This window comes from Bubalus kerabau, chromosome 1 (assembly GCF_029407905.1).
Source record: "Bubalus kerabau isolate K-KA32 ecotype Philippines breed swamp buffalo chromosome 1, PCC_UOA_SB_1v2, whole genome shotgun sequence".
NCBI lineage: Eukaryota > Metazoa > Chordata > Mammalia > Artiodactyla > Bovidae > Bubalus > Bubalus kerabau.
The window spans coordinates 237370422-237389553 of NC_073624.1; the positions used below are offsets into that span (position 1 = coordinate 237370422).

Sequence of the window (19132 nt, forward strand, 5' to 3'; positions counted from 1 at the left end):
GGAAATAACTAGCAGCACATGGGTTGCTTCTTTATTAGGCTTGGCTTTCCGCTCTGTGTTAACTCAAAATACTGGAAATGACCAGCAGGCTCAATTGAGATTTAGAACCTGGGGATGGGTGGGTGAGGGGCTATGGATCTAGAATCAGGTACAGGGCTTCAGTGTCCCCATCTGGAAAATGGGGTGGGACTAGATGACCTTGTACAGATGGTCAGGTTTTAATATTTTGTGGGTTAATGAGACACCGCATTCCTAACTTAGCTCATGCTCCCTACTCACCTTCCCAAACCACCACCAATACCACCACGGACTTGGGTCTGACTAGAAGAGATGACAGCAAATATCATACCCCCTAAATGGAACATCTCAGCTCAATGAGTATCTTTGCAAGAGGCAATCTTCAGTCTTTACTAAGTTTGTTTCTAAAACGCCTTGGTCAGATTTATAAACACTTAAATGCATAATCATAGTGTTTTACAACTAGTAATAACCTCCTAGTAGCCTCCAGCCTAGTAGCTCTCAACCTTAGCTGAACACTGCAATTATCTGGAGAATTTTTTTTAAATGTCAATTCCTGAGTCCCACCCTTTAGGAGATTCTTTTGTGATTGGTCTGAGTGTAGCCGGGGCCTCTGATTTTACTTTATTTGTTTATTTTTAATGCTCCAGGTGGTTCTAACATGCAACCAGGGCTGAGAAACACTGCTGTCACTCTGTGGTTCTCAAACAGGGCACTTCAGACCAGCAGCCTGAACATCACATGGAACTTGTTAGGCACACATTCTTGTCCCCACCTCACACCTTGCTTGCTTGCCAAGTCATTTTAGTCGTGTCCAACTCTTTGTGACCCTATAATTGTAGCCAGCTAGGCTCCTCTGTCCATGGGATTCTCCAGACAAGAATACTGGAGTGGGTTGCCATACCCTCCTTTAGGGGATCTTCCCGACGCAGGGATTGAACCCGTGTCTCTTATGTCTTCTGCATTGGAAGGCAGGTTCTTTACCACTGAGTCACCTGAGAAGACCATCCATACCTACTGACTCAGAAACCCCAGGTTGGAGCCCAGTGATCTGTATTTTAACAAGTGATTAAGATGAGTCTTAGAGTTTGAGAACTCTGGCTGCATATAATCCCTAAGAGGAGGGTGGAAATGTTAAGAAAAGACTCTTCTGTAACCAGGGCCCCATGATGATTGGCGTGGCCACAGAGGTGGAGTGGGGAGTAGGGGCAGAGTTTCCAGCAACTGGTGCCCAAGGTCCCAGTGGAGTCATCAGCCCTCAGTCAAGCTAACATTACTTTCTGCTGGATTCTTAGGGTAGCTTCTAACTACACTCACCAACTAAGCTCCTTTCCCTCTCCAATTTGTCCTCCATGCTGTGGCAGAGGAATCTTCCAAATGCAGATATGAGATTCCTGTCTCCTATTTTCCACTCAAGGGGACTTAGAGGAAACACCCTTAGGCTCTGCCCCAGGCTGCAGTGGGGAACTCAGAGGCCAGGCAGCTGATATGGAGGAATGAAGACGTGGGAGTGAAGTGGCCTAAACTGACATGGAATGTTGTGTGTCTACTTACAGGCACTCACACCACACTTAGTAAATAACATCCTCGAACTGGATGGCCACGAACTGGAACAAGGCAGCCAGTGTGAGATTCAAAGGTCTAGGGGGTGAGGGTGGGAGTCACAGGATAAAGAATGAATACATCCAGAATTCTTACCCTGAGACTCCTTGATCAGAGCAGACAGTTGGGGTACTGGTTCCTCTTTCCCTCTCTGTGCCATCAGGATGAATTGGTAGCATCTATAAACAACTCCCTCGGAGGAGCCTGGTAGGCTGCAGTCCATGGGGTCGCTAAGAGTCGGACACGACTGAACGACTTCACTTCCACTTTTCACTTTCATGCATTGGAGAAGGAAATGGCAACCCACTCTAGTATTCTTGCCTGGAGAATCCCAGGACAGAGGAGCCTAGTGGGCTGCCGTTTATGAGGTCGCACAGAGTCGGACACGACTGAAGCGACTTAGCAGTAGCAGCAGCATAAACAACTCCCTAATATCCACTGTGTTGGGAGCCTAGAAGAGAGAATCACTTCCCTGTGGTGGTGGTTTAGTTGCTAAAGCCTGTCTGACTCTTGTGGCCCCTGGACTGTAGCCTGCCAGGCACCATTGTCCATGGGTTTTCCCAGGCAAGAATACTCGACTGGGATGACATTATTTTTCTCTAGGAGATCTTCCAGACCCAGGGATAGACCCCAGGTCCTGCATTGGCAGGCAGATTCTTTACCACTGAGCCACAAGGGAGGCCCTGGTTCTCCAATGCCAATCCCTTTATAGTTTAGTCTTCCCTGCTCCCATATTATTTACTCAGAGTCTATTTGCATTTGTGGAGGAAGCTGCTAGTGGAGAAGCTGGCAGTAACCTTAATGAAGCCAAGTGAGACCCATTGAAATGGGAATGTACTGAACTAAGTTATAAAGAGCTGAAGCCAGCTGTTAGCAAGCTTAATGAAAGGTTAACAGGAATCCTGCAGTGGGTAGCTGGGGAGACTCTTTGTCCATTTAAAGAAAAAATGTTGAGAACTGGGTCCCTGTTGTGGAGGCAAGAACAGAAAGAGGAAGCCACTTGTTACCAAAAGGTTGTATCTGAGATAGAGTTTCATTTAGATTTGTATACATGCTACAGTCTTAAGGAAAAAAAGCACTATGAGTTCTTGGCTCTCTGAACATCAGAGGCCAGAAAAGGGAAGTGTTCCTGAATATGATAAATGCTAATGCTGTTGTGGAGGTGCCTGGGGAGCCCTGGAGATGGTTGCTCCCAAATCAGAAGGTTCATTTTCTAATTGCACTAAAGATGTACTTCTGCAGTGGTAGTATTATCCATGTTGCATAAGGAGCTAGGGGGTATGGGAGCAGGAAAGACCCTTCACATACTTCGACTCAACACCCATTTCTTAGCTCCTGAAGTTGAGGCCCAGAGACGGGGAATAAGTTACCCCAGAAAACACAGGAAAGGAATGCTAGAGCAGAAACCTAAACCATGTACCCTAGACTTATCTCTACGCCCATGTGATAATATTGTCCTTGAAATTTTCTAATTCCATCTGGGTCTGCGTGATTCTTTACTCTTTTGAAGTCACATTCTTTAAGTTCTTGTTGGGCCTGCAACTCTCATTTCTTTTCCTTAAGCTGTCTTTCCTAACAAACACTTGACCCTATCGCACTCCCTCCTGCTCCCAGAAGGACGAATCAGATGCTGAAGTGCAAAACTTGGCTATTGCTCTTTGCTGCTTCTAACTATGGTGACCAACTTGTTCCAGTTTTAAGACTCAAAATCCTGGCATTTGAAAACCTCCCTCAGTCCCCTATAAAGTGGGCTAATTTGTCAACCCAAGTCCATAACTAAATTGGAGATCAACAACACTTTTCTGACTTTTTCAATTCAGTGCCCCTGCTCTTGGCTTTATTACAGGCAATATATTTTCTTTTTTCCTGTGACTTTGTAATTAGACCTAAGGGGAATTTAATTTCAGATCCAGCATTAGAATAGACTACTAAATCTAGATTCAAGACCCTTTCTCTGCAAAATGTGGGCCTCAGACAACTGTTGTCATCACCTTGGAGCTCACCAGGAGTGCAGAATATCAGTGGCATCCCAGACCCTCAGAATCTGCATTTAAACAAGTGCAGATTTGTGCACTTGTTTCACATGCACATTAAAAATCAAGAAGTACTTGTCTAAAGCACTGATATTCACATGTGACTGTACACTGGAATCCTGTGGGGAACTTAAAGAAATCCTGAAGCTGGATTTCCCTCTGCTCTCTTGGTTTAATTGACATGGAGGAGACCTGGGCTTCAGGAGTTTTGAAAACACCTCAGGCAATTCTGCTATATAGCCATGTTTGCAAAGCACTAGTCTATAGGGGCCTGGAGAAGGGCATGGCAACCCACTCCAGTATTCTTGCCTGGAGAATCCCCATGGACAGATGAGCCTGGCAGACTATAGTCCATGGGATTGCAAAGAGTTGGACACAACTGAGTGACTAAACGCAGCACAGCACAGTCTACAGGCAGGGCAGCTTTGCACCAGAAAGCAATGTTGCTAATTAATCAGGATAACTCTTGGCTAAGTTACAAGTTTACATGGGTCTAGAACCCACACGTGATTTTGCTCCAAGAAATGATCAATAAGATTGCTCAGGAAGATCTGAGGAGGCAAGGTAATGACTTCAATGTCCCAACTGCTGTGGATGAGACCCATTAAAGTAATTAAAAACAAAGATATAATATTTGGTCTGTGGAAAGTGATAATGAGAAAACTTCAAAGATCAACAGAGAAAGAATGTCTGCGGGGACAAGGTGGTGCATTAATCTGTTCAAAGATATGAGAGGGACAATGAGGAGATAGCACTAAGATAAGACAAACGTGGAGGAAGGGTTCAGTGGAAACCTTTGTGCAGAACAAGGAGCTTGGTCAAAGGGCAACCCTGTGCCCTCTGGTACCTAAACATAATAGGAGTCCCATGTATGTGTGAATTTGGTGAAGGAATTTGTCAACCAAGCACACATCTCTGTAGAAGGTCACGGCTAGTCACAGGGAACAGACACCTTAGTTAATGGTTTTAGTGCTTTTCTAAGTATGTGAAAATGCAAGAATCCTGGTTCAAAAATTTTCTCCTGGACGTATCCCTCCGAAGGCCTGTTCTGCTCTTTTCCCCAGACACAGAGCACCTCATTCCTGATCTCCACCCTGAACTTCCTTTGGCTATGCTGAAGGACAGAAGCTGGAGGAGCAGTTACTCAATCCTCGTTGAGCCAGATGGGGAGTGACATTTTTTAGTTGACAATGAGGTGTTAGAGTCTCTCTGACTTTCCTTGGTCCCAAGATGGCTGCCACAGCTCTAGTATATGCATGCACAAAAGCATCCCAAGCAGGAAGGAAAAAGAAGATGGGAAATGGGACTTTTCCCCTTGCCGGGAGCTGGCATATTGCATATTGAGTGCATATTGCATATTGAGTGCAGCACTTTCCACAGCATCATCTTTCAGGATCTGGAATAGCTCAACTAGAATTCTATTACTGTCAGGAGCAGGAGCTCCGCCCATGGCAAAGGTCATGAGGAAGGAGGCTCGGCATAAGCAAAGGCAGGATCGAGCCTCAGGAGTCCCCCTGGAAATTCTCGAGCATCTACCCCCAAAACCAGAGTCTGCCTACTTTCTGCTTTGTGCTTTCACCTACACCTCTGACTTTACGGGGGGATGTCCCCCACTACCTCTCTCTGAAAAAAGAGTTAGCTTACAGCTCCAGTTAAAAATTCCTGGGTGTGACAATGTTTCAACCTACAAACTCCTTTGGAAATCCTCTAGCCTTCCTGAATAGGTTTTTCTGGCCACATGTGATTGTTCAGAGCCTCCCAACTGTGAAAGGCAGTTGTTCTAAACTGTCTAAACACAGATTCCTTTGAGTAGTTAAAAGATCGATTAGAAATTGTATTGGTGAAGGGTTTTTCACTTATTGGGCCAATGTTTGCTGCTAAGTCTCCCTACTGTGTCCTTGGCAGTGTGTTGATATAATGGGTGTATAGAAATGTAAGTAGTAGCCTCAATGTTTGTAACCTTGGACCCTTGAGTTAATTCTTTTACTTGTTATAGCCCACCTCACCTTTGCCCTATAGGAATGCAGCTTTGTCCAATGCTTTTTTGGAGGCTGGCGCCTGACTTTGGAATAATCACCTTTAGAGAAAAATAAGTTTCTTAAAATGTTAACAGGCCTCCTGGCCAGAAGATGATGTCAATCACCTGAACTTTTGCATATGATAAGTTTGAAAGCCTGGCTTCGATTAGGACCAGGAACTGCTGTCCTTGCATGACTCCACCCCTTCCCCCATTATCCTCTATGCACAACTTAAGGTATAAAAACTACTTTGGAAAATAAAGTACGGGCCTTGTTCACCGAAACTTGGTCTCCCCATGTCGCTCTCTCTCTCAAATTCTGGCTGAGTCTCCATCTGGAGTGCGGAACCCTCCATGCTTGCTAATTATGCCTGGGCTTCTAAGATCTGACCAGGGAGGCCTCAGTGTCTCCTCTCCTTCGGGAGAACGGAAGGACGCCTGCGGCCTACGTAAGTGGTGCAAACTTCTTGTCTTGAAGTTTTATTGGTCTCCCGCGTAAACCAAGCTACTCAGCCTCTTTTCTCCACTGAATTTCTTCACTGAGCTATCCTCATTCTATTACTCTTTATATCTCTAATTAATATCTAATTGAAGCTATTGTATCCTGATCCTTGCCGACGCCGTCCTCGCTTCGAATACCCTGGATCAGCTGGGGCTGGACCCTGGCATCCCCTAATATGATACTTACCTTTTATCCAAAAGAGAAATATTTCCTAGAATCAACCAGAAGACTTCCCCATATATTTCACTGCCCATTCATTTCATTGGGTCACAGACCCACTCTTTAGCATGGGGGACTGAGCTGCCTGGAACTATTTTACAAGAATCATTACAGGCTGTGCACATTGCCATTCAGCCAAAACTTAGGATCAGTCTGTATGGAAGAAACTGGGAATGGCTGTTGGGTAAACAATCTTGATTTCAACCACATTCATTCATCTGACAAAAGTATGCTGGATGTCTCCTATGTGCCAAGGGCCCTACTGTGTACTGGGGTCTAAGAATGAACTAGACAGACCTAGTCCTCGTTTCCAGACAGCTTACAGTCTATAAAGCCATTTCTGTCTTTATTAGGCTAAATGCATAATATAGAGACTTGAATCACTTCTAATGTACCTGAGAAGCAAAAAGAATGATGAGAGAAAAAAGAATGAAAGTTTGGAATTCTGCCTGCACACTTCCTCGCAGCTCTGCCTTTGATGCCAGTATCCAGGTCAATGCAGGAAGGAGCAAACATTCCACCTTAGAAGGTGAAGGCAAATTATAGCAACTAATAACTCTTTTTACTAGTTTTTCCAGTAGTCATGTATGGATGTGAGAGTTGGACTATGAAGAAAGCTGAGCACCAAAGAATTGATGCTTTTGAACTGTGGTGTTGGAGAAGACTCTTGAGAGTCCCTTGGACTGCAAGGAGATCCAACCAGTCCATTCTGAAGGAGATCAGCCCTGGGTGTTCTTTGGAAGGAATGATGCTAAAGCTGAAACTCTAGTACTTTGGCCACCGCATGCAAAGAGTTGACTCATTGGAAAAGACTCTGATGCTGGGAGGGATTGGGGGCAAGAGGAGAAGGGGACGACAGAGGATGAGATGGCTGGATGGCATCACTGACTCGATGGACGTGAGTCTGAGTGAACTCCAGGAGTTGGTGATGGACAGGGAGGCCTGGCGTGCTGCGATTCATGGGGTCGCAAACAGTCGGACACGACTGAGCAACTGAACTGAACTGAATGATTCTTAGCTACAGGAAGTTTGATAAGCTCAGTAGTCAGTGGTCAGCTTGGTAAAAGTGCAGTGACAGAGTAATGGAAATTATCACTTCTGTATTTGTATGCTGTCTCACACTGTCCTAAGCATTTTTAAACACACAGCAGTTTGTCAGAGGAAGGGCATAGCTCCATTTTATAAAGGAGAGAAAGGAAAGCACAGAGGGGTCCAGTGACACCCCTGGTTCCCTCTACGTTGAATGAGATAGAACTATAATCAGGCATCCTCAACCCAGGGGGTCAATATCATCTTCATGGGGTTCCTGCCATGTGCACCCAGCTTTGCGCTTGGACCTACTAACAGGACCAGCAGTCAGACGAACATGATTTGAGCACTTCTGTGTGCCAGGCACTGCCCTAAGCACTGTACGTGCATTAATTTGTTTCACCATATCAATCTCTCTGTGAGGGAGCTTCCAGTCTTATCCCTGTTTGAGAGATGAGGAAATGGGAGCTCAGATACACAGAGTAACTCATCTGCAGTCGAGCTGGGACTCAAGCTGTGGAGAAGCTCCAAAGCCGAAGGTTCTGTGCTGTGCTTTGGCCCCTCCAGGCACACAAAGTGCTGGGGTGACCTCCAAGGGATTATGCTAGTGTGTGAGGTGGGAAGGATAGTCAGCTGGGAGTTGTAGGTCTCCCCCTAATAACCTCAGTAAAATCAGGTGTTCTTTCTGCCTACATCTGTCTGAAACCAACCTGGAAATGGATTGTTGTTGTAGTTGTTGCTGTTCAGTTGTTCAGTAGCGTCCAACTCTTTGAGGCACCATTGGACTGCAGCACACCAGGCTTCCTTGTCCATCACCATCTCCCAGAGCTTGCTCAAACTCATGTCCACTCAGTCAGTGATGTCATCCAACAATCTGGTACTCACAATTTCAAGTAAAGTCTCTGCTTTTTAATATGCTCTCTAGGTTGGTCATAGCTTTTCTTCCAAGGAGCAAGTGTCTTTTAATTTCATGGCTGCAGTCACCATCTGCAGTAATTTTGGAGCCCAAGAAAGTAAAGTCTGCCACTGTTTCCATTGTTTCCCCATCTATTTGCCATGAAGTGATGGGACGGGATGTCATGATTTTCATTTTTTGAATGTTGAGATTTAAATTAGCTTTTTCACTCTCCTCTTTCATCTTCATCAAGAGGCTCTTTAGTTCTTCTTCATTTTCTGCCATAAGGGTGGTGTCATCTGCATATCTGAGGTTATTGATGTTTCTCCCAGCAATCTTGATTCTACCTTATGCTTCATCTAGCCTGGCATTTCAAAGGATGTACTCTGCATATAAGTTAAATAAGCAGGGTATCAATATACAGCCTTGACATACTCCTTTCCCAGTTTTGAACCAGTCTGTTGTCCCATGTCTGGTTCTAACTGTTGCTTCTTGACCTGCATACAGGTTTCTCAGGAGGCAGGTAAGGTGGTCTGGTATTCCCATCGCTTTAAGAATTTTCCAGTTTGTTGTGATCTACACAGTCAAAAGCTTTGGTGTAACCAATGAAGAAGTAGATGTTTTTCTGGAATTCTCTTGCTTTTCTGTGATCCAATGGATGTTGGCCATTTGATCTCTGCTTTCTCTGCCTTTTCTAAATCCAGCTTGAACATCTGGAAGTCCTCCGTTCATGTACTATTGAACCCAAGCTTGGAGGATTTTGAATATTACCTTGCTAGCATGTTAAATTAGTGCAAATGTGTGGTAGTTTGAACATCCTTTGGCATTCCCCTTCTTTAGGAGTGGTATGAAAACTGATCTTTTACAGTTCTGTGACCAATGCTAAGTTTTCCAAATTTGCTGGAAATGGGAGTAGGGGGGCATGTAAAGGACATGATGCCAGAGGGTCTCGGGTCCTGGGTCTCACGGTCTTGAAGAGATGAGAATTTAGATTTACCAGAAAATGTGACTATGTTTTCAGGCACAGAGACCGAGTATCAAAATTGAATTTAAGATATAGTACAAATATACTACAAAGATGGCCTCCTTCCTCCCTTTTAAGATATATTCTGAGAGACAAACAAGAAAGAGAAAGGCAGAGTCCTGGATAGACTCCAGACTAGAAAATCCAGTCTGGTCTTCTTCCCTGGCCTTGCCTCACCCTGCCTCTTATCTCTGCTCTCCACCCAGTTATCTCTTCCTTAGGGTTCTCTTTCCCAACCCAGGCCCCCTTTCCCTCTAAGATGCCTTCAGTGTCTTATCTTCCTTCAGCAGCTCCATCAACAAAGTCCTGTCATTTTTTCCCCTCGTGATTCAGGATGCCTCGGCATCATTTAAATCTATTCCTCTGAACTTTGATTTTCAATCTCTTCCCAAACTTAATCTCAGACCCTTCTTCACTGAGATTAAAAAAAAAAAGAGAGATTATGTAACTTGATAATACCTCTGGCTGGAGGATCAAGAAAAGACAGCAGAGTCTTGCTTCCCCATTAATGCCTTGGGCTTGCTGTGAAAAACATGTTTTTCCATTAACCAAAGACTCACCATCAACTAATACTGCAACCTCCTCTTTGATCTCCCACATTTTTCTTCCCCCAACTTTTTAAAATGATGTCTGAAACATTTTGTAACACCTCGGTGTATGCAAAGAGTCTTGGAGTCAAACCGGCCCAGAACCTGAAGCTGCTCCAGCCTGGCCAGGAGGCCCAGGATACACTCTTTGCTTCTGTTAGTCTCAGCTTCATCATCTATAAATTGGGACTGATCATGGGACTCTCCTCATAAGTAAGCATTAAATGTAGCAATGCCAGGAAAGCATGGCACGGGGTGGGTGCTCCATGACTAGTAGGCGCTAGGAGGCGCTGCTGTTATAGCTCCCTCTCCAGCCCTACAAGCTCAGAGTCTGTGTTTATCAAAGCTTGCTGGCAGGACCTGCATGCCCCCGATGAAGATTGATCCTGTGGGCTAATGTTGAACCTAGGGACTGGTGGTCTATCTAAGAAGCTGTGGGAATGTCCCCTTAACTACATTTCTCATACTCTAAGGAGCCTCAGAACCATCTGGGAACATATTAAAAATGCAAATACCTGGTTCCAACCTCCAGGAGATGCTGAGTGTATGAATATGGAATTGGGTCCTGTTACCTGTGTTTTTTATAACCTCCCCAGGTGGAGTTCTGAAGCAGGGGGCAACAGACACTCTAGGGTGGCTGCGACGCCCATGCTCCACAGTTGTCCTATTACCCATCCCAGCTCCTGACCCCTCTGCGTCACCAGCCTCTTCTGAACTCTGACCCTGCTTTACCTTTGTTTATCTTTGGGCCCGGTGCTTGGCCCTGATTTTGCTCTTCTGTGGTCTACCATGGTCAACTCCAGGGCTTTGCCCGCTTTGTCTGTGGTTCTTACTCTCAGCTATCACTCCTGGTTCACAGGCAATTTTCTTGAACACCTCTGAGATTTGGCTTTTGGCTTCATTCTGTTTTTCATCATAAATTACTCTGAGGTGATGCTGGCACTCTGTGGCTTCTGTGCATCTGCTGATGGTTATCATCTTCTGTCCTTTCCTGCCTCTCATTTATGTTTTTGGTACCAGTCACCTCTTTGGATTTCCAGTATGATGGAGAATCTTGGACCATGGTAAGGGCACCATTTTGAACCTGAATCATGATTTTAGAACATCAGGAACGTGCAATGTAGACAATGCATTGAATGTTTATGTTAATATTAACTGGGCTATTTTCTATTTGAATTTTAAATCCATCGTGTATATCTTAGTTTATAGTGGGGGCTTTCCACCTCCACCAAATGATGACGCCTCTATGAAAAATGCTCTGGTTTCTACCTGGATTCTAACTTTTTAAAAAATGCCATAATATATATATATAACATAAAATTTTCCATTTTATCCATGTTAATGTATAATTCAATGGTATAATTACATTCACAGTATTGTACAACAATATGTACATTATCTATTTCCAGACTCTTTTCATCATCCCAAACAGAAACCTGGTAACTGTTAGGCAATAACTCCCCATTCCCTCTTCCCTCAGCCCCTGGCAACCACCATTCTACCTTCTGTCTCTCTGAATTTGCCTATTCTAGATATTTTATATAAGTGAAATCATATAATATTTGTCCTTTTACATATGACTTATTTCACATACTGTAATGTTTTAAGTTTCATGCATGTTGTAGCATGTATCAGAACTCCATTCCTTTCTTTGGATGAATAACATTCCTTTATATGTACACAGCATGTTTTATTTATCCATTCATCTGTTGAATAACACTTGGTTTTTTTCCCACTGTTTGGGTATTGTGGATAATGCTTCAATGAACACTGGTGTACAGTATCTGTTAAAGTCCCTGCTTAAGAATTTTGGAGTTTTACACCAAAGATGAAATTGTCAGGTCATGGGGTATCCTATGTTTAGCTTTTTGAGGAACTACCATGCAATTTTCCTCCATGGGTGCACCATTTTATATTCCCACCACCAATGTACAAGGGTTCCAGTTGTTCTACATCCCAGCCAACACTTGTTACTCTCCTTTAAAAAAAAAATAGCCATTCTAGTAGGTGTGAAGTGATATCTCTTGGTTTTGATTTGTATTTCACTAATGGCTAATGATGTTGATCCTATTCTCATCTGTTTATTGGTCATTTGTGTATCTTCTTTGGAGGAGTATCTATTTAAGTCCCCCATTCATAGATAAGGAAAAATGAGCAGCCAGTAAATTTAACCTACTAGACTGGAAAAAATTTAGAACACTGATATAGCAAGTATTGGCCTGGCAGAGGCCTAGGAAATGCCTTGGCCTCCTGGAGTGAAATGGGGTATGAATTAGTACAGCGACACCCTGGGGCAATTTGGCAGTTTTGGTTAATTGACATGCACATGACCTAGCTAAGCCAGAGCAATTTTATGGTTTGTTATCTGTTCTAGAAAAGCACACGTGCACAAGGAAACCTATTTGCAAATGTTACCAGCAGTGTCATATGTGTGGGGATGGAATGAATATGTGTATATGGGGAGTGGCTTACCCATGGCACAGTTTTTCCAGGGAACCGCATGTACAAGGATAAGAGAATTAGACAGATTTGTATCCATTGGCGTGAAAACTCCAAGCCTTACTGAAAACAGGAGACTTCAAAACATCACATAGAGAGGGAGACTTCAAAACATCACCTAAAATACAAAACCATTAAAAGAAAAATAAACTAGTTTGCAGAATTTTCAGGCACAGACATATAAAAGTAAATGTATAGAAAAGTGCCTGACAGGACATACACTCAACTCACTGTGTCAGCATCTCCTTGATCAGAGGAAAGAGACTGGGCTTGAGGGTAGTAGTCAAAGAGGATTTTAGCTTTATAACATTTTAATTGTTATACCAAGGGTGTTTCTGTATTACTCATTTGATTAAAAATCAACGTTAAAAAAGAAAGCAAGTGTGGCAGAAAAAAAACCATTACACTTAAAATGAAATCCTCATTCTGTCAGTCACTGCTTTTGTGTTCTCTGGAGGAAAGCCACAATAATCCTGACCTCATTATGCAGCAAAGAGGCGAGATCATGTTCGCCTCAGAAATAGTTCTCAGGTTCACATGAGGTGGAGCATTAAAGGCCACATGAAACAAATAAGCTATTAGTACAAATCACCAAGCATATCAGAATGTAGAAATAGGAAAGAGACTGTTATTTTCAGCTGCAAAATTGTCCTGGAGTGCAGGAATCAATGGTGCTAAATCAATTTCTCTTTTCAGGAATTACCCAGAATGGTGGGTACAACCTGGGTTCTGGGGCCAGCTGGGTTCCTTTTCTAGCTGGTGAACTTAACCAAGGCCTTTCCCCAATCTGGGTCTCAATTTCATCATCTACATAGTGAAGAGTTTGATTTTGCAACTTTTAAGAGCACATTTAGCTCTGATCTTTGATAAGCCCGAGCAGTCACTACCTTCAGAAAAGGCACAAAAGAAAAGCAGACACATTAGCCACCAGGCACAGCCTTCTTCAAGGAGGGTTGGAGAAGCCCGCTCAGTGTCCAGCCATCACCAAACCTTTCCCCACACCTCCAGCCCATAGGAGAATATATAGAACAGGGAAAAAGATGAGAAAGTGACAGGAACTGCTTTCATTCCATTAGCTACCACAGGATATCTGGGGATAGAAGCAGTTCAATGAATAATTACCTCAGGGTGACAAGTTCTCTGATGGGGGATCTCCAGGGAGGACAGTAGACACATGCAGACCAGTTTGGCAGCTGTAGGTGGACTGGAAAAGCCTAACTTACATGGAGACCTGAGGATGTATGGAGTTACAGAGGACAGAAAGGAACAGAGAGCAGCAGGACAAGGGCTTGTTTTTTGGAATACAGGTGTTTTCTCATGCAGCACATCTGAAAGATTCATGTGCAGGAATTATGAACTGTTAAAACTGCAAAGGACATTAGATACTGTCTCATCCTAGAGTCATGGATTATTAAAACTGGCCCTATCCATGTTCCTCCTTTCTTATCTGGAAGGGCCATAGATGTCAGTGTCAAAAGATAATAACCAAGATGTGACTGCAGCTCAGTTCAGAGCATCTCACCCTATAGCATCAGCATGTGATGGTCTATTCTGGCCCACACTGAGTGTGTACATTTGCACCCTCCAAAGCCTGGAAATGATGTGCGGAAGAGGTAAACTTCACCTTGATGCCTGACCCCCAGCAAAATAAAATGAACCAAGAAGCAACAAAAACTCCTAAAATAAAGAGAAAAATAAGAATTATAATAAGAGCTCTTAGCAGAACAAATTCCCCTTGTTCTGGCAGTGCTAGCAACACCTGCAAAGGCAATTTCTTTTTCCCATGTTATCTGAGCCCATATCTCTGTGTCTTCGATTATCATTTCTGGTATGAACATAAATATCCCCACCCTAAAACATCCAAACCAGTCTCGGGATAAACAGTGTATCACAAATAAAGGGAGAGACCCTCCAAGAAGAGAAGCTGAGTGGATGCAGGAATGCATGGACTTCGGCTTTACAGATCAGCCATGGAAATTCATCACAGGGTGCCAAGCCTCCTGGGACTCCTGGATGGAAAGACTGAGAACTCTTACTCAGGTAAACTCACCCAAGTTCAATCACCAGCTAGAGAATTAGAAGCCCTTTGAACATTTTAGCTGTTGGCAGATGTCAGGAGTTTGTCTGTCTGTCCAAATTCTATTTCTTACATTCCAGTTAATGCTGACAGGGCAGAACCTCTAGGTTTCATTTCTCTTTCTGCCTCATAATCTTCCCTTTCTTTCTCCTGAATGGCCTCCCTCAATCTGAGATGTATGATCAAATGTGCTGAGCACTTTCCTCCTGGCCATTAGTGTATATGTAGACACGTGGAGTGATGGTGTGGGCATGCATGGACACTGCTGTCCACGCATGTCGGGGGTTTCCCACACATACATGAGCACCTATGCTGTGTGTATGCTTGCTCGTAAACTGTGCATCAGCCATGGTCCTCCTGGCTACTGTGCAATTCACACTCGAACGCAATTAACTCTCCCTGCTGGCAGTAGTTACACACAGACTCCTCATGGAGCCAAAGGGAAATTAGGCAGGAATTTGGCTCTGCTCCCATTCTGGATTCTCCCTTAACCAGCCCCTTGGCCTCCTTGCCCTGATAATGGAGAAATAAAAGCAGGGCTGCTATCAACCATCTCATAAACCAAAAATACCATTAGAGTTTATTGGGCAAGGAAAGAAGAGGTTCAATAGAGGAAGCATATGGTGATAGTTACCAGACAGGCTCAGGTAATAAACAAGCCAAGGTCTGGGCCCAATTCCACCACTTTGGTGAAACCACTTGATGGGGAAGAGCACACATTTCATGGACCAGATTTCAGGGCTTGAACTAGGTGATATTTATGGCTCTTCTGGACTCTATGGATTCAACAACATATCCAGGACCGCAGACTCAGAGGAATCAAATCAGTGTTCATCAACCAGATGTATTTTCTTAAACAGATTTATCTCATCATCATTAATCATTGAAGACTTTATGTCAGGCACTCTGCTATGTGATATAGATATATTATTTAATTCTCACAACCCTAAGAAATAAATATAATTATTTTTCCCATTTAACAGATGAGGGAACTGAAGCTTGAAGAAACTGAAGCTTAAGGGAACCAAGTACAGATATTCACAGCAAAAATGTAGAAACAGAGCTGAACCAAGATTTTCTGATGCCAAAGCCCTTGATCTTAATCACTACACACTCCTTTGATCTGTGACCTTTAGGGCAATGCACCCCCAGGGGCTAACACCTGTCTATACCAGAATGGGAATTTAAGGATGCACAAATGTTTTAGATTTTTAAAAAAATTTCATTTGATAGTAACCAGCCAAATGAGCCTTAAATTTTCAAATTTCTCACACTGAAGTATGCATGAAAATACAAATCTTGGGTGAGGCTCTGGACTCAGAGAAGGCAGAAACAGTGGGGAAGGGAGGGAAACAAAGGGATTCAGAGAAAATCTTCCCACTGAATGCTCAATAAACTGTGGAATCCTTTTCCCACCCCACTCCCCACTCCAAACCTGGGGAATGTAATCTCTGAGAAAACTGAATGGCCCAAATAAAACACTCAAAGATACTGAGATTTGCGACTCCCCACAACAATATACCCAATCCCCTTTCAATAAAGTCATCAGATTAAGAGTCTTAGTCATCTATGCACCCCTCCTAATTAGTGTTTAGGCCATCACTTTGAGATATGAATGGAGGACTGAGGATCTCTGAGATCAGGAGAGTATACAGTGTGAAAAAGATATAAAGACAACAGAGATCGCAGAAGAAAACAGAAAACAAACAAACAAACTAGTATCTTCTAAGAAAAAAGAGAAGGAAGGGAGAAACCACACAAATAGGAAAAATCAGAGAAAAGGAAAGAGCTTTTGGAGTTTAAAAAGATTATAATCATCCCAAATTATTTTCTTTTAGAAGTTTAGTACTTTAAGGTTTTAATTTTTAGCCTCTGATCTATTTTAAATTAATTTCCTGTGTGGTATGAGGTGGAGACAATTTCTTTAAAAAAAAAAAAATAATAAGGTTTTTCCAGCACCATTTGTAGAAAAAAAAAGATTTCTTTTCCCCATTCAAACTGCCTTGACACCCTTATCAAAAGTCAACTGAGTCTATATGTGTGCTGGCTATATATGTTTGAGTCCTTTTTTGGATTTACTACTTTGTGCTACCATTCAGCATGTCAGTTCTTTTGCTAATAGGATACTATATGAATAGTATACTGTCTTGATTCTGTAGCTTATACTAAATTAGGTAGTATGAGCTCTTCAACATTCTTCTTTTTCTAGATTGTTTTGGCTTTTCTTACTTGTGTTTTGTATAAATTTCAGATGTGTGTCAATTTCCATAAATAAACAACAACAACAACAACAAACAAAAAGTCCTCTGTCATTTTGATTGTGATTGCATTAAACCCACAGATCAACCTGTGGAGAAATGCAGAAATAGCATTGCAATAATATTAAATTTTCCAGTGCATGAGTATGGTATATCTCTGTATTTAATTATGTCTTTTAAAATCTCTCTCTTCTAAAGAACAGTCTCACTTCATCCCATGCAGGTCCTATGTTTGGCTATCATACTGACACTCTTACCTTAGCAAGGGTTAAAAAGTCATTCATCTAATATCACCCAATTAATTCCCTCTTTGACGAATTTAAATTTGAAGAGCTGAATTTTCCAGATTCAGCATCCAGAAAACAAGATTTAAGGTTTTAGACTGAGCTCCCCAGAGATAATCCAGCTCCTACATTTCTGCAGACTTTTTGAGCTTTTCTTTTAACTTCGAAGTTACCAAATATGCTTCAAAAAATTTCTTTAAGTAAGGTAAACTACTGCTTCCTACTTTTGGTTAGCAAATATAATGTAGCATTTAATATTACTACAGATGAGCATAATTTGAAACAAATTAATCCTTGTTATATAAAACAAATTATGATTATTTTCAGATACTCTATGTTGGTTCATGTTCAAATGTTTTAACACTATCCAAATTTGTAACTTGACAAAGATATGGTTTTGAGAAAATTCAGAGCAAAAGAAATAATAGAAAGATCTGAAAATATCAATCACTTTATCAATTGTATAGTATTCCTTCAAAGTTCATTAAAAACGTAATCTGTGACATAATTCTTCAATTTTAATATTCTCAAATAATATCCCAGAAATAAGCTGAGAAGTCCGTGGTGAACATGCCACTATTTTCATATTTTCTCTTAGAAAGTGCTTGAAAAATAAGTGAATCTGAGTTTAGAGAAAGCTTGTTCACATCCAGAAAGACACCATTTCTCCATATAAGCCAATTTCTTTTCCCTAGCCTCGGCTTGGCAGTATTGTATGTAATTTATAGGTAACTATGAACATGGGAGACTCCAAAACTAAGAGCATTAGAGAACTCCACTTGACCTGCCATGTCTTTACTTCTCGGGATGTGTTTTTGTACAGCACTGATGCTCATAGCATCTCTCCTTACAGCAAGTGAGTCGAATACTCATTACTAGCAATAGCTAAGGGGCTTCCCAGGTGGCGCTCGTGGTAAAGAATCCGCTGCAACGGATTGCAATGGATTGCAAGGTAAAGAATCTGCTGCAACCCAGGAGACAAAAGAAAAGCAGGTTCCATCTATGGGTCTGGAATATTCCTGAGAGGAGGAAATGGCAATACATTCCAGTATTCTTGCTGAAAAATTCCATGAAGAGAGCAGCCTGGCAGGCTACAGTCCATGGGGTCGCAAAGAGTTGGACATGACTGAGCACCCACGCACTTAGGCAGCAATAGCTAATGGAATCAATTCTGTCTTTGCAGCTGCTTTGAACTGTGAGGACATGAGCCTGAAGCCAATGTTAGTCATCAAGCTACAAATGGGTGAAGCCTGCCTGATAAGAGAACCAGTCAGGCAGAAGGCAAGTGGACATAAAGAGAAACCCTGGATCTCTGACGTGGTTTGAGCCCCTGAAACAAGACACATCAATGTGACAATAAATTCCCTTTGGGGCTTCAGGCAATTTCTGTTGAGTTTTCTGTCATTCGGAATCAAAAGACCCCCGTCTAAACCAAAAGGACGTCTACATAGTGGCAATTTGGCTGGATGACAAGTTTTTCCAGTTTTAAGGGGTTTTACCATTATATGGTCCAACTACCTGCTTCATCAAACATCTGTTTCACTCCAACTAGTGTTTGTCATTCTTATACTCTAGGCATGTAGGAATTCTACATTCTGGGCTCAGGGAGTGAAGACAAATAAGACATAGATTTAACCATAAGGACCTGATAGTTTCAAATCTTTAAGCAGAAGCAGTATTATGAGGTGCTATTTTAAAGACAAGGCCCTGGAGGCCACAGAGTACACAAGTTTTTTAAGAGAAAGAAAATAGAATCCAAGTTTTCTGATAAAGGGCTCTTTGTGGTAGCCAGTAATTCCTCTCTGGTTAAATGTAATCCCGCTCATTCATTTTCATTTGTTCTTTTCCTCATCAATTACAGTGGAGGGGCGATCAGCCCATGGACCACATCCAGCCCATCCTCCATTTTTGTAAATAAAGTTTTATTGCAATACGACCATGCCTGTGTGTCTACTTACTGTCTATGGCTGCTTTCACATGGCAATCACAGAATTGAGTAAATGGAACAAATACTGTATGGTCCACATACCCAAAAATGTTTACAATCTTAGCAGTAAAAACTGTCAATCTCTGAACCATATATTGAAT

The 19132-nt window shown here is 42.4% G+C and overlaps 1 long non-coding RNA gene across 1 annotated transcript; it reads left to right on the forward strand.

Annotated features, from left to right (window-relative positions):
* The first annotated feature begins 14263 nt into the window (after positions 1 to 14263).
* LOC129642266 (uncharacterized) lies at positions 14264 to 18733 on the forward strand. The gene is made up of 2 exons (XR_008709583.1): positions 14264 to 14465; positions 18228 to 18733. It is a non-coding gene; the product is annotated as an uncharacterized LOC129642266 (long non-coding RNA).
* The last annotated feature ends 399 nt before the right edge of the window (positions 18734 to 19132 follow it).